Genomic DNA, 16216 nt, shown 5'->3' on the forward strand with positions numbered 1-16216 from the left:
GACCTTGAGGAAATCCTGGTGGAAGAGGAGGAGGATGAAGAAATGGAGGAAGAAACCGAGGGTGCGGACCCTCCGACCAGACTACTTGCATATGTTCCTCCGTGGAAGGGAAAGGCAAAGGTGCCCAAGGACCTAGATGAGAGAAAGAGCTCTCTGTAGACTCTGTTGCTACCTGACGATATCATTTTTGAAGGAGCACACTTGGGATGGGTGTCGAGTCTAAAGTTTGAAGACAAGGATCTTGTGGACCACGAAAAGTTCCCACACTTGGAAACCACATAGCTCATGAAGCCAAAGAAAAATACTATGGTGGGAATTGTAGAGTTGGAGCCGCACAAGTGGTTGCATGGGGTAGAGAAAGAAGGATTGTTGAACCTACTCTTGGTGCCGCATTACCATCACACCCCAGTAACTATCTTTGTCATCACGTAGTTACTCTTCCTGGTGAATGATGGGTGTTTGTGGTTGGAGGAGCCCATCCCCATCATAGGCCACCTGATTCATAGAATTACCCAACTCCCTTGCAAGGGGGAGGACCCATCCAATATTTCAAAGGGTAAGAGCACTGACTTGGCCATCGCGAAGGCTATGAAGGCAAAATTCAGGCTGGAGAAGAAGAAGAGAGGGTACGCGATCTCTAGTATCAACAACAAGGTAGTCAAAGTTGCATCCCAGATATTGGTTGGAAAGGTTATGCGGAAGAGTCACACAGATGAGGTGCCCGTGCCGGTGATAGCACTTGCCACGCAGTGTATAGAGGGAATCCATTTTAAATGGTCAAATTACTTGTGCAGGGAGTTCCTAGAGAATTTTTGCGAGGTACAGGAATAGGGGAAGACCTTCCCCTATGCATGGCTTCTGCTGTCCATAGTGCTGGTAGCTTGGGAGTTTCCTGAGGATAGCTAGTTCCCCACAATTGCGTGGGACCTCCTAGACGCAGCGAAGTACGTTTCGATATGGGCCACTAAAGACGCACAAAGGATCCGAGATAGTAAGATATTCTGGGTGTTCATGGAGATGAACATCAGAGTGGGGATTAACCGCAAGCTGCGGTTATCGCCCACTGTCCACAATAGCCTACAAAGATTCGTGGAGTTCAAGGCTGACTTCCACCATGTGTATGTCAGGGCACCCACGGATCCCATGAAGAAGTGGAATCAACTCCCGTGTTGGGCATGGAATCCCCCCAAGGCATGTTTTGGGGCTTAAAACCAAATTTTTGACCAAATCTTGTTGTAAAAGGTTCACGAATTGTGGGCGCGAGGCGCAAAAGTATAATAGAGTCACAGGGCTGCCCACCCTAGTTTTTGTAATGTAATGTCAGCTGGATAGACCTACCCATGGTCTGCAGACCATGGGATTGTATAAATAGAGTGAGGATATAAGTGTAGAAGAATGAACTAATAGAAGGATGAGAAGTCTAAGTGATTTAGTCAAAGTGTAAAGTGTGTATGTGGGTTGTAGAGTAGGGGAAGGCTCTGCAGTTGAGTGTGCAGAGGCATAGTAGTCCACAACTGAGCGTGCAAGGTAGGTAAAGTCTGTAACCATTGGAAGAATCAATAAAGATAAGTTTTTCTATAATTCTGTGTATCTTTTCCTGGTTTAATGCATGATTGGATATAATTTGCAAATACATTATTTATTTACTACATGACCATGTATGAATGCTTTGTATTGTTGAATGCTTTGTATTGTTAATTATAAGACATTCAAGTAGGAAAAGGTAGTTAATTAACACTGGAAGATAAGTAAGATCTCGGGTAATAGTGCAGAGCGTGGCACAACCCCTGGTTAGGGCTGTGCGAAGGCAGTGTATCAGGCCATGAGGAATAGGAAGTGTGTGAATAAACTTACGTGCAAGAGCAAACAAAGGACCATTTGAACCTCTCAGATATCTCAAGGGTGTGGAAACCTAGTTCTAGCACCCTCCCATACTACTTCAGGTGAGACCTTAGTCCGCGCTCCATGGACTATTTCCGAATGGGCCAATAGTACAGGGATTTGTTTGGCCAATTAACTCCGAACTTGGGTCAGGCCCCAACAAGCCAACAAATGGTTCCATTGCCGTGACCAGGATCTGTATAGAGATGTCTGATGTCATATCATTGGAATCCAATAAAGAAAGGAATTGAAGAGTGGTTGGATGGAAAGATTCACGAGTTCACGATGCAAGAAAACTGGAATTCATGACTATCAAAGGAAGAGTGGTTAGATTACTACTTGTATAGGAAGATCCACAAAATTTTCTTTGCATCCTTCCCTACTGAGTTGTACGAGTGGATTGTGAAGCTAGCAGATAGCCAAGGAAGGTGTAAACTCGACAAATCTATTGTGTGGACTCCAAAATTGGTGTGCAAACTGGAAGCATTAGAAGATAAGATCGCACACATTGTCAATCACTGGCTCAATTGAATCATAGGAGGATTCTTCACTGAATTCATGGTAGATGCTTCAGTCAGATATAGCGAGGCAGAACGATGTTTCCTCAAGGGACCATGAGGTAAGTACATTAAATCTTTGAACACTTGGATTAAAATGCTACTGTGTGAAAAACGAGTTATGCGAATAAATTGATGTTTGGAGCTACGCGGAGTGGAAAATCTACAGAAACGAAGGTAGCACTAGCCCCTTGATTTCACATCCACGAGGGGGTGAAGAAGATCTCACGAAGGTTTCACCAAGAAGTGTGATCAATCAGATAAGGCAGAGAATTCCACGCATACCACCCCCATCCACACCACCACTAGTTTCACCATCTTCACCCCCGACTTCACCCATACCACCTCCGCCACCACCGCGAAGTAGTATGGCCAGTGCGATAAAGATACTAGTGTTCAAGGAAGTAGGGAATGAAGATTTGGACTAGTTTTGGTTTGTGATAAAATTTGTATGGGAACCACAGGGTGTCATGGACGACAATATAAAGAAGGCAACATTGGTCAGCACTCTGCAGGATTGCACACTGACCTGGTACATTAATCATTCCAATGACAATCCGAATGCGGGGATAGCAAATATCCAAGCTGCGCTAAACTAAGAATTTAGCAGGCCAAAATCGGAGGCACAGTCGATCATTGGATTCAAGGAAATCACAACGCTACCAGGCAAAACCCTATGGGAGCTGGATCAAATACTGAAGTGCACAATTCATGAAGTGAACATGACATTAATAGATGGGAAACACCACGAATGGTTTGTAGCATCGTTAACACCGCATCTACGGAACGCGCTATCGCAACAAAGGTTAACCACTCAAGCTGAGGATTTGGAGGTCACGATGAGATTGCACGAGACTTTGATACAAGATCCAAACCTGGGAGTTCAGCAGATTCATGTGCAGTTGAAGAACTTGTGCCTTGAGATGCAGAGTTTGAAACAAGATAGGACAGCTTGCCCAAAAGTGCGTGACGAGGTATGGTGCGTAAAATACAAGGGCCAGGGAAACGACAAGGACCACTACCCGGTGTTCGCGAATTACATTGCCGGAGGAGGGCCAATGCCACTAAGACTGGAGGCACAAGTAGGACCAAGTGTGGCCCTTGTGTTATGGTGCACCTTTTGTGAGATAGGAGGAAAGCATGCTACAGATAACTGCCATCTATTATAGAAGTATACGCAGAATTCATAGTAGTTGTTCTGTAATTTCTGCAGGTCGCTAAGACATGATGAGCGCACCTGTAGAAGTTTTGAATTGATGATAGATCAAACTCTTACCTACAGAGTTTAGGTTGAAACACGGCCCCTCGATCAAAACAAAGGAATGGTGCACACCAGATTTCAGGGGCACGAACGAGGCCGAGGTGGAGTGGGACTAGGAAGAGGTCGCAGACAGCTGATATGTTACAGTTGCGGAGGGCTAGGACATTATGCCCAAAATTATATGAATCCAACGTGGCCATCATGCTTGTATTGTACATTTTTTGATCATGAGATAAAGGACTATCTAACACTGATAGCAAGGTTGCGTGATAAAGGAGCACTCCAACCTCCCGCGACTCAGAACCTGCAAATGATGAGGCCTGAGCCGCGCAAGGAAGACCCTAATGTAAATATCGTGCTCCAAAGTGGTATTACGACTAGGGATGACAAAGGAAAGTAGCCTGAAGAAAGTACCTGGGTTTGCAAGTCCCCAACGAAGGAACTCGAATTTGATTTGGAGTGCGCTAAGGAGACCTTCTTGGAAGCTAAGAGGAGCTTCGTTGATGCCTCCACTTCAGGAAGTATAGACATACTGGAGCTGGAAATAGACCCATCAATGCTCACTACATTCTTGGATACATGCATGAAGCGGTTGCACGACAGCAAGGCTGTAAAGGGGTTGCAAGAACTCATAACTAGATGTGTTGGGACCACGCCAGGAGAACCGCGTGTAGTCTGGAAGCTCGGGAAGCACACGATGCGAACAGGAAGGGAGATGAGATTGACCACACGGATCAAGGAATATGAGATGGACCAAGTGATTCTAGACCTAGGGTTAGATGTGAATGTCCTGCTAAAGTAGACATGGGAGCACATGGGCAGGCCTACGCTACAATGGTCTCCTATCCAACTGCGAATGGTGAACCAGCAAAAGATCCTACCTATGCGAGATTGCATGGAATCATAGTAGACATCGAAGGAGAAAGAGTGCTAGCAGATTTCGAAGTGATAGAAATTGTTGATAACGTCAATTCCTACCCCACACTATTGGGAATAGATTGGACCACTAACATGAATGGAATGATAAATCTAAAGAAGCATAAGATGATCTTTGAGAAAAAGTCTCTGCGCATAGTGGTACCTTTAGACCCTGCAAAAGGATCACACTACACAGAGCCAATGGGTGACTGCGACAACGATGACGATCTAGACTGCATCTACAAGATAACTACGTGGGAGCAAGATTGGGCAAATCCAACCGTAGATGGCTGAATCTCTTGGGAGCGTGAAAGCTCCTGTACATCAGATTCTCATGAGGAGATAGAGCGATGGCAGAACTAGTTACACAAGGTAACCATGCTCAACTGTAACATGATGACAAGGTTGTTGCACTGAGTGGCAACAAAGGTAAGAGATCTGCCTACGTATGACAGGTTGAGCGAAGTGGATGACTTCTTGAAAAAATTTGAAAGAGAAGTACCGAAACAATAGTGTTTCGACGCTGTAAAATGGATACTGCAAGCTATGCCCGCAAGATGGTGGGGTACAAACCAAAGAAGTTTTGAGGACTGGCACAAATATAGAAGGATGATGCACATGCAGTTTGGGAAGCCTCAGATGCATTTAAAAGACAAGTATGATGGATGGGATGATCCACGTGTACACCTCACAAAATGGGTAAAGGTCTATGGGGAAGAGCCACAACCCGAGTGGGTGCACCTGTTTTGTCATACCCTGGATATTATACCCATGAATTGGTATATAGAAACAGAGCTCTACCATGGCATGAACGAATGGGATATCCTGCGCGAAGGATTCCTATTAACCTTCAGGTTTGAGGATTGTTGGTGGGATACTATTGATGATGCGCTACAAGCGTTAAAAGCAACTATCTTTAAAATACCCGAGGAACCAATGGAAGTGCTTCAGCTTGAATGGGCAACCAAGCTGACCTGCGCGCTAGAGTGTTACAACGTAAACATTGAAGACGATGATGAAGATCCGTGAAAATTTAACATTCCAGAAATTGAAGGCTATCGCGAGGTTCAAGGACCATTTATTGAAGACCCTAACATTACCACGCCGATAAAAACAAAGTAGGTGAACATTGGTACAAAGGTCGAACTGAAATATGTAATGCTTGACGACTATTGGGATGATGCCACAGTGGATAAGGTCACTGAGTTACTCCGTAAGTACCAAGACTTATTCTCAACCAAGATCATGGACTTAAAGGGGATCATTGGTGATTTAAGGATGATGAAGATCACCCTAAAACCTGACACGAAGTTGGTTAAACAGAGGCCTTACCACTTGAATCTGAAGTACAAGGAAAAGGTCCATGTAGAATTAGACAAAATTCTCACAGCTGGAATTATTGAGCCGGTGGAAGAATTCGTGCAGGAGAAGAAGCAAAAGGGAGAGATAAGAATATGCGTGGACCTCAGGAAATTGAATGATGCCTGTGTGCATCCCGGCCTCGTTCACAAATGAAGTATTGGAAAATGTCAACAAGCAAGAAGCATATTCTTTGACTGATGGGTTCTTAGGGTACCACCAGATCAAAATTGCACTGGAAGACAGGAGTAATACCACCTTCATGACTGAGTGGGGCTGCTTTCAATACACTATCATGCTGTTTGGGTTAAAGAACGGGCGAGCCATCTTTTCGCGCATAGTTGTTGCTGCATTCAAAGAATATATCCACAAATTCTTGGAGGTCTATCTGGATGATTGGACTGTATTTGGATTCGTTAAGCACCATGTAGCAAGATTACGCTTGATGTTGGATACTTCCCGATGACACCAAATCGCATTGAACCTTAAAAAGTGTACATTCCTCATTCCCTTTGGGAACCTGTTGGGACATGTGGTCTGCAAATAGGGACTAATGGTAGACCCTGCAAAGATTGCAGTAATTCTGAATTTGGAAGCACCGCGAAGTGTTAAACAGTTGCACGCTACCTTGGGACATACGGGGTACTACAGGAAGTTCATCAAAATCTATGCCTAGATCACCGCACCAATGGAGAAACTGTTGAAAAAGGATGTCACGTTCTGCTGGAATGATGATTGCATGAAGAGCCTAGATGTACTAAAAGAGAAATTGGCCTCCGCCCCAATCCTAGTCTTCCCAAAATGGGATGTGGAGTTTCATGTCCATGTTGATGCGTCATGTATAGCACTGGGAGTGGTGCTCACACAAGAGGGTGGAGAGGGCTTGGATCACCCTATATTGTTTTCAAGTCGCAGGTTGTCCAAAGCGAAAAATAGCTATTCCACAACTGAGCGTGAGGGGTTGGATATGGTGTACGCGCTCCAAAAATACTGGCACTATTTGCTAGGAAGACATTTCAAGATGTATACAAACCATTCCGCACTAAATACTTGGTCAATAAGCCTGTGTTGAGGGGGCACATATGTAGGTGGCTCTTATTGTTCCAAGAATATGACTTTGAGTTTGTGGTAAAGCCTAGATGCCTAAACGCAGGACCAGATCACTTGTCGCATATTGAGACGGGTGAGGAACCTACTAGTTTGGAGGAAGGATTACTTGATACACAACTCTTTGTTGTGTGCATCACAGATGGACACTTTGAAGATATAATCCACTTTCTGATAATAGGGATTGTGACGAAGGAATACTCCGTCTAGCAGAAGAAGGAACTGGTGGTGGGCGTGGCTGATTTTTCTATCATCGCGAGGCACCTATAAAAAATGGGAAATGATGAGATATTGCGAAGGTACATACCTGAATTTGAATGAAGTCAGATCCTTGCGGAAGCACATGGGGGTGCGACAAGATTACACTATGCAGGACGAGCAACCGCGCAAAAGATTCTCTGCGTAGGGTTGTGTTGGCCAACCCTTCACCAGGATCCAAAAGCACACTGTAAGACCTGTGATATATGTCAAAGGATAAGTAAACAATCGCGGAGGAATGAGATGCCTTTGAATCCACAAATGATGCCACAGCCTTCAAAAAGTGGGAAATCAACTTTGTAGGACCTATCAAACCTCAGGGAAAAATAGATGCGTGATACATCATCACTGCGACAGAGTACCTGACTCATTGGATGGAAGCACAACTGGTCAAAGACTGAATGGCTGCCTCGATTGTGAAGTTTTTGTTTGAACACGTGTTGACTCGATTTGGCTAACCGAAAATCTTAATGAGTGATCACGATACACATTTCTTGAACGACACCATCAATGTGCTAACAGAAGAGTTCTAGGTGTATCATTAGAAAAGCACACCATATCACCCACAAGCCAATGGGACAATAGAAGCATTCAACAAAATACTAGAGACTGCGCTAACCAAAGTATGCAATGTGCATCGGAGTAATTGGGACCTACACGTACATGCAATACTATGGGCTTATAGGACAACATGCAAGAAACTGATGGGACAGACACCTTTCTGGTTAGTTTATGGTGTGGAAGCTATCATGCCAATGGAGTATATTGTACCTAGTCTGCGCATAGCAGTGCTCATAGGTATGATGAACTGCGAAGCCCTGGATGAAAGGCCCGTGCAGTTGGAAGAACTTAAGGAGGAACAGTTCGTCGTTGGCTTTCATCAACATGTGCAAAAGCAACGGGAGAAGGCCTGGCATGATCGCCATATTAAGTTACACACCTTCAAGGTAAATGATTTAGTGCTGATGTATGACAGTAAGTTTGATAAATTCCCAGGAAAGTTCAGAATGCATTGGCTGGGACCATACATTATCAAGGAGGTCATAGATGGAGGTGCAGTATAGCTAGTCAAACTAAATGGGGAGCCTTTCCTAGGCAAAGTGAATGGCAGTTGCTTGAAGCCCTACACGGGTGGCTCAACTATCTGACTAACTAGCAGAAGCACAGTCTTCATGCTCCAAGGATCTGGACAAAGGTGTAGGACTATAAACAAATGTAGGAGATACTGACACAGATGCAGAGAAGCAGTTTTGACACAGAAGTATCAGAACAATATATGCAACAGATCCAACACGCAGCAGCTCAGTGTGTTGCTGACCTTGCCACAGTTCGAGAACAGTTGGAGGGACTCCGTGTAAAGATCTCCATGCTGACAGAGTGACTCGAGGGTGAGTCATGAAGTTTGTGTTGGGGGCTTGTTGGACATGGAATGCCCCCAAGGCATGTTTTGGGGCTTAAAGCCCAAGTTTTGACCAAATCTTGTTGTAAAAGCTCCGCGAATTACGGGTGCGAGGAGTGAAAGTATAATAGAGTCATAGGGTTTTCCACCCTAGTTTTTGTAATGTAATGTCGGCTAGATAGACCTACCCATGGTCCGCGGACCATGGGATTGTATAAATAGAGTGAGGCTCTAAGTGTAGAAGAACGAACTAATAGAAGGATGAGAAGTCTAAGTGATTGAGTCGAAGTGTAAAGTGTGTTTGTGGGTCGTAGAGTAGGAGAAGGCTCTGCAGCTAAGTGCGTGGACCCCTGCAACTGAGTGCGTAGGGCAGGTCGAGTCTGTAACTGTTGGAGGAATCAATAAAGAGAAGTTTTGTTGTAATTCTATGTATCTTTTCCTGGTTTAATGCATGATTGGATATAATTTTCAAATACATTGTTTATTTACTGCACGATCGTGTATGAATGCTTTGTATTGTTGAATTCTTTGTATTGCTAATTATAAGACATTCAAGTAGGCAAAGGTAGTTAATTAACACTGGAAGATAAGTAAGATCTCGGGTAATAGCACAGAGCATGGCACAACCCCTGGTTAGGGCTGCGCGAAGGCAGTGTATCAGGCCACAAGGAACAGGAAGTGCGCGAAGCAACCTGCGTGTAGGAGCAAACAAAGGACTAGTTGAACCTCTCAGACATCTCAAGGGTGCAGAAACCTGGTTCTAGCACCCTCCCATACTACTTTGGGTGAGACCTCAGTCCGCGCTCTACGGACTGTTGCCGAAAGGGCTAGTAGTACAGGGATTTGTTTTGCTAATTAACTCTGAACCTGGGTCAGGACCCAACAACCCAACATCCCGTACCTGGCCACAGATGATGTCATATTTTCCATGCTAGATTCATGGATACTAGAGTGGTGCACTCCAGCCATCTCCGCGATGGAAATAGAAAAGTATGCTGCACAGTGGAAGAAGGAGGAGGCAAAACTATGAATGGCACAGTTGGCAGAAAAGAGAAGAAAACAGGTAGCAGTAGCTAAGCAACAACAGGCAGCAGAGAAGGAGCGTGAGGTCCATAAGTTACCCTCACCAGAGGAAGAACTCAAGACAGAGGAAGGTGGCGCAGACCCAGAAACAACATCTACACAGTTGAAGCGCCAGTGTCTGAGAGAGCAGGTGGGGCTGCAAAAGAAGTCGAAAGCTTCTAATACTTCTTTCGACCCAATCACCCTCACCAAAGGCGATCTCCATGATATAGGAGAGATGGTGCGCGACGTCACCGTGGAGGCCCTCTGGCAGCTTGCGGAGGAGAATCAGATTGTGTTGGGGGACCTTCGGGCACAAATCCAAGAGTTGCAAGTGCACACTCCTTAGGCTGGTACTCTCTCGACCAGCCTCGCAGTAGGAATGACCATGGCTGAGGAAATGCTGCGCGCCCACATGACCATCACCATAGAGCTGCCAGAAGGGGCACTAGTTATAGAATGAGTCCGACAGGCCTACGATCAATGTGTTGAAGGGAGTAGGGATCAACATGGCTGCGCTCCCTCGCGAGATGCTCTATGTTCCGCAGGACGGAGTGATTACAGAACTATGGGCTAGGGAGGGCCATGCACTACAGGTGTTGAGTGAGTAGAAAATTTACATGGAACAACAAAGCTTGTAGCACCATGAGGTAGTGGTGCAGAATCGGCAGATGGTGTAGGTGGTTGAAGAGGCTTGCTAGATGATCCCTGAGTTGGCCATCCCAGCAGAGGCACCAATAGAGGTGCGCATCCGGAGGTTAGCAGCAGGTGTGCGCGAGGCATGAGAAGAGATGGCTAAGGTTCAGCTGGAGTTTAACCTTTAGATAAGAGAGTTGCAGTTGAAGGTGTATCCCTCAACTCCTCCAGAGGTAAGGGAACAACGCGCCAGTGCCATTAAATTGGGGATGGAGGAGATCAGCAGTGCAATGAAGGACTACACCAAAATGTTGGAAGAGTCATTTGAGGTCCTCACCACTCTGTAAGAGGACCCGAACATATAACGCTTAGAAACAGAGGTGCATGAGCTGCAACAAATATATGATGATATAAAGGGGACCGCGTAGACAGTGGCTCTTACACAGTGGCTCGCGTGAATGCAATAGGCCAAAGCGCTTAAGGAGCAGGTAGACGCAGCGCGACATAGAGAAGTAGTATTGAAGGCACGTGTTTAGCCTTGGATCGATTAGGCATTTGTCATCACATCCTCGATCAAAGCCAAGCTCACGCAGATGCAGGGAACGCAGGAGCAGATACAAGGAAGCAGTTCAGATACAGTGGTCTCTGAACAACGCATGTAGAAGGTACAACAAGTAGCTACTCAGTGTGCTACCAAGCTTGCAGCAGTTTGGACAGACTTGGGAGGTCTCCGCGTGAAGATCTTTGCACTGAAAGAGTGAATCAAGGGATCCCCCAAGGCAATTTTTGGGGCTTAAAGCCTAGATTTTGACCATACCTGATGTAAAGACTCTACATTTTGTGGGCGCGGAGTTAGAATATTGTAAATGAGTCAAAGGGTTGTCCTCCCTCATTTTTGTAATATAATGTGGCCTTAGAGATCTACCCATGGTTCGCGGACCATGGGATTGTATAAATAGAGTGAGGCTCTAAGTTGTAAATAGAAAAAGTAGAAGTTAATTGAAGATCTAATGATGAAGAATTGAGTCCTAGTTGAAGTGTCAAGTCATGTCTTTGGATCGTAGAGTAGGAGATGGCTCTAGAGCTAAGTGCACAAAGGCCTAGTAGTCCGCAAATGAGTGCTCTGACCCCTGCAGCTGAGTGAACATGGCAAGTTGAGTCTGTAACCGATTGAAGCATTAATAAAGAGAAGCTTTACATCATTTCTGTGTATCTTTTCCTATTTTTTGTATTGAATGTATTGGATATAAATTACATTCCTATTGTCTATATGATGCATGAACTTATATGAATGATAAAGGGAAGATAAGATAAAGTATCCGTTTACGCGAACTAAACTAATTTTTATAAGAAGATAAGTAAGATACATTGTGTAACTTGGGGAAATAGTGCAAATCACTACTTTAGCAGCGCAAAAGCACCTCAACCCCTGGTTAGGGCTGCAAAAAGGTGATTATAATAGATCGCGAAGGCCTCGCAGGTCAGGAAAGTGCACGAAGTGACCTATGCAAAGGTATTCATAGTTGGACTAAATCAACCCCTCAGACATCTCAAGGGTGTGTAAACTTGGTTCCAACATCCCCCCATACTGCTTCGAGTGAGACCTCAGTCCATGCTCTGCGGGCTATTGCCAAAAGGGCCTATAGTACAACTATTTTTTTGGCTAAATAACTCTGAACTTGGGTCAGGCCCCCTTAAGCCAACAACCACAAAAGATAAATCCTCTAAAGGTAAGAAGAAAGGAAAAAGCAAAGGTAAAGTCGATGCCCCAAAACATGGCCCTCCTAAGTCATCTGCTGGTGATGCTTCCCAACAGAAGCCCAAATATCCATGCCTCATCTATGAGGAGGATCACTATACTAAGGATTGTCCAAGATGATTTGAAGTTAGTTGTTTGCTCAAAGGGACCCCAGTTGTCCTAAAAGAGCTCTTTCCATCCCAGTAGACCCAAATGGTAGACTATCCTCAGTCGTCTTCTTCCTTAGGTTCATAAGTGTTCATGATGAATACACTGATTAACGTGGCTACTAGGTCAAAATATTATCAAAATCCTACCCCGACAGCAGGGAAAGGGAAATAAGGTACCCCTTGTTCTTCTACCCCATCCAGTTCTAGTCTGCTCCATATAGAGTGACCTAATCCTCATTCTTCCATTTGACCACCTTCTCTAGGTGTCCTACGAAAGTCCTCGTATAATCGAAACGATCGAGCTGCTCAAGATTATAACATTGTTAAAGATTTGGCTCAAGCGCCATTAACTATGTCTGCTCTCGAGGTCCTTCAAAGTAGTCCTTCTAAGAGGAAATCATTACTATCAGCTATTTGGGGTATTGATCTTAATGACTCTAATCTCATCTATTTTTATCTAGAAAACCATGTTCCACATTTACCTCAACAGATTGCCTTTCTCATTCAGGGGATCATAAATGAGAAAACCATTCATAGGACCATCATCAATGAAGTTGCTTCTACCTGCATCATGTCTATCGCTTCTTGGAAGGAAATTGGTTCTCCTACTCTGAACCAATCCCCTAACACTTTGGAATCTTTTGACAGATGCGATTTGTGACCATTCAGTGTCCTTCCTAACCTTACCATTACTTTGGAGGGTAAGACCGTACATGTCGAAGTAGAGATCGTTGACACTAATATTAACTATAATCTTCTACTTGGACAGATTTGGACTCATACCATGCATGCTATAGCCTCCTCCCTTTTGCACGTGACACAGTCGACCAACTATTCTTATTTGCCTCTTCCTCCTCGGATGGCAATGTTATTTATGTAAAGCACACCGGTGCTCCTTATGAGAGTGTGGGGGTAGGAATCTTTAAAGATCCTGCCTTCATAGGTATTTTTCCCCTCCCACCTCCTCATGTTTCCTCTGTCAACATGATCTCAGTCAAGTTTGATCCTTGGGTCATTCCCTCACCAGATCTTGTTGATACATGGGGCGAGATTATGCCATTAAGTCCTGCCAAAATTAACTATGTGGAGATTGTTTCGGCCTCAACTTTAGTTTCCTCTGATCATCCTATTTCGAGAACATCTCTCGATGCATATTCTCAATCCCCATGGCCTGGTTCTTCAGACTCCCCTGATCCCTTAGTCGAGACTTTTCTTTCTGATGAGAGTATCATGGAAGTTATGTCTCTGGAGGAAGTACCTTGGAATGACACTCATCATTGTTCCTCATTCTTGCCTGGCCCAACGGTCATGTCTACTTGTCTTGAGAAGTTCTCTTCTTAGTTCCCGACCCTACCACTTCAGATGCCAATCATGACTCATGAAGTTTGGTCAGAAGGGAACATGGGTAACATTACCCAAATGATGCCAATTGATATTTCTATCAAGCCTGGTGTCATTGAAAATGTCCATATCGGGGTAACTTGTTCTCTAGATGAGATCAAGCTCTATACTCGTATGTTCCAAGAGTTCCAAGATGTTTTTGCATGGTCATATGAAGAAATGCCCAGCATTGACCCAAGTATAGTCATGCACGAAATTCCGACTTACCCTCATGCGAAGCCCATTCACCAACGGCTTCATCCAATGCACCCTAGAAAAGTAGTCGCCATCAAGGGTGAAGTTGAAAAACTTCTTAAAGCTAGATTTATTTATCCAATCCCTCTTACAGATTAGGTGTCAAATATTGTACCGGTGACAAAGAAACAAGGCACTATTCACGTTTGCATCAATTACCGTGATCTCAATCGTGCCTATCCAAAGGATAATTACCCCACTCCCTTCATTGACAAAATCATTGATGAATGTGTTGGGAGTGAATTATTTTCCTTTACAGATAGTTTTGCTGGTTACAACCAAATAAACATTGCGTCGGCTGATCAAGATAAGGCAACCTTTATTTGTTTGTGGGGGACCTTCGCATATAAAAATCTCCCTTTTGGCCTTAAGAATGTTGGAGATACATTTCAGAGAGCAATGTCTTATGCATTCCATGACATTCGAAACATCGTTCAACATTAATTGGATGATCTCCCCACTCATTATCATAAGAACCATGATCATCCTGATCATCTTCGGAAAAATTTTCTTCACTGTAGAAACTACAACATTCCGTTGAATCTGCATAAATGTGTCTTTTGCATCGAATCCAGACGACTCCTCAGCATTATCATTTCGAAAGAAGGCATTCGCCTTGATCATCTTAAAGTTGAGGCCATTGTTAGTTTACCCCCTCCATCTTTGTTGCATCAACTATAGAGTCTGCAGGGAAAAGCAAATTTCCTCTGTCGTTTCATACCAAACTATGTTGAGCTAGCTTTAGTGTTCACTCATTTTCTCAGGCAAGGAACCCCATTTGTTTGGGATGAGGCTACCCAAGAGTCTTTCGAAGACCTAAAAGCAATCCTCATAAATGCTCCTTTTCTACACCCTCCGAACTATCATCACGATTACATCCTTTATCTAGCTGCAACCTCTAGTACCATCGCTATGGTGTTGGTACAAGACGATGATGAAGGTAATGAACATGGTATGTACTACCTCAGTCGCAATATCCTCGACACTGATATGCGTTATGCTCACATTGAGAAGTTGGCTTTCGCCTCCGTACAGGCTATTCAGAGCTTTCGACATTACATTCTCCTCCACACTACTATTGTGATTTCTGAATGCAACACCATGACCTACATCCTGACTTGTCAGTTGCTAGGGGGCAAGTATTCTAAGTGGATTTTCATCCTCCAAGAATTTGATTTGGTCTTCACTACTATCAAATCTAAGAAATCTCTAGTCTTCGCTGAGTTTATTTGATCCCTTCCCTCTGCTTCTCTTCCTGCTAGTGCTGATGAGTAGCTCCCAGATGAGACTGTTTTCCTAATTAGCACTCTTGACCTTTGGTACAGTGATATCATCATGTATCTCCAAACATCCACCTTTAGGTCTGCATTGACCAAGGATGATCGTTGACACATTCGACATCAATCCCAACCTTGCCGTATCATTGGAGATACTTTATACCATGTCAGTGTCAATTCAATTCTTCGCCGATGTATAACTCTCGAGGAGGCTGAGAGAGTCTTGAATGACTTCCATTTTGGTTCATGTGGTGGTCATCTATCTGAATATGCTACTGCTAAAAAAATACTTCGCGTTGGTTATTTCTAGCCCTCCATCTTCAAGGATTGCATCCTTGCTGCTCGCAAATGCCATGAGTTCCAAATTTATTAATGAAAAATGCATGCCCCACCTGCTCACCTACACCCCGTTATTACCACTAGTCCTTTTTCAAAGTGGTGCATCGAATATATGACATGTAACCTCGTTTGGCCCGGGGGCATGGTCATATTATCTTTGCAGTGCATTACTTAACCAAATGGGCTGAAGTGACGCCTACATACTCTGTAGATGGTAAAACGACGACTCAATTTATATTAAATCATGTTATTTCCAAGTTTGTAGTGCCTTAGACCATTGTCACTGACCACAGCTCCCATTTTCGAGATTACATGATGGCTGAGGTAACTTCCACGTTGGGCTTGCACCATGATGGCTCAACCCCATATTACCCTCAGGCCAATAGCAAAGTTGAAGTTGTGAACAAAGTCTTGGTTACGATGCTTCAACGAACCATTGGGATGAACAAGTCAAATTGGCATCTCATGCTCTTTTTCAGCTCTGTGCACTTACTGAACCTCGATCAAGGATGCAACTGGATTCACACCATTCGAGGTAGTCTATGGTCTAGAAGCAACTTTACTGATTGAGTGCAAAATTCCCTCACTCAAGCTGGTTGTCACAATTCTCCCTAAAACG

The sequence above is a fragment of the Pinus tabuliformis genome, chromosome 9 (genome assembly GCF_031772625.1).
Source record: "Pinus tabuliformis cultivar Carrire ecotype Pingquan chromosome 9, CPIR1, whole genome shotgun sequence".
Taxonomy (NCBI): domain Eukaryota; kingdom Viridiplantae; phylum Streptophyta; class Pinopsida; order Pinales; family Pinaceae; genus Pinus; species Pinus tabuliformis.